Source organism: Arachis ipaensis, chromosome B04 (assembly GCF_000816755.2).
Source record: "Arachis ipaensis cultivar K30076 chromosome B04, Araip1.1, whole genome shotgun sequence".
NCBI lineage: Eukaryota > Viridiplantae > Streptophyta > Magnoliopsida > Fabales > Fabaceae > Arachis > Arachis ipaensis.
In genome coordinates this window covers 109,974,504-109,975,087 of record NC_029788.2, presented here as the reverse complement: position 1 = coordinate 109,975,087, position 584 = coordinate 109,974,504, and the positions used below count along the sequence as shown (strand labels likewise).

The following is a 584-nucleotide window of genomic DNA, read 5'->3' as shown; positions in this document are numbered from 1 at the left end:
TCTATATCTTTAAGGCCCAGTTTGGGTAAACAACTTAATTAAATTATTTTTGAAAAAATAGTTTAAACAATAAATACTTATATTAAAAGTAACTTATAAATAAGTTATTTTGTATTTGGTTTTTTAGTTCTAAAAGTACTTATTTTAAGAGAAAAGTGATAAAAAAAATTTATTATGAAAGAAGTCATTTTTTTTAACTTCTCCTTAAGCACCAATATAATTTTTTAGAAAGTTACAATTTTGTTTTGAAAATTGTAGCAGACATTAATACTACACATTTTCATAAGTTAAAAGTTAAAAAAAGTCACTTATGAACCTATCCAAACGGGCCCTTAAGTCATAGAAATTCTGATATCATATCATAATATCACTTTTTCTAAAAGTTTAAACTAATAGGCCGATATACATAAATAGTTATATCTCTAACAATATAAAACTAATAGTTATACGTAAATAATTATAAGAATTTATAATAGCTTGATTTCTTATGATTGACAATATTACATTTCCTCTATATTTTTTTATCATTTATTTTATTTAGTAATTACTTTTTTCTGTGTTAATGATTAATTTTAAGCAATAAT

At 20.7% G+C, this 584-nt stretch overlaps 1 protein-coding gene across 1 annotated transcript in view; it reads right to left on the bottom strand.

The window, feature by feature from the left end:
• LOC107637956 (transcription factor SCREAM2-like) overlaps positions 1–584 on the bottom strand; it is a 3,827-nt gene that overhangs the window by 1,382 nt on the left and 1,861 nt on the right. The window lies entirely within an intron of this gene.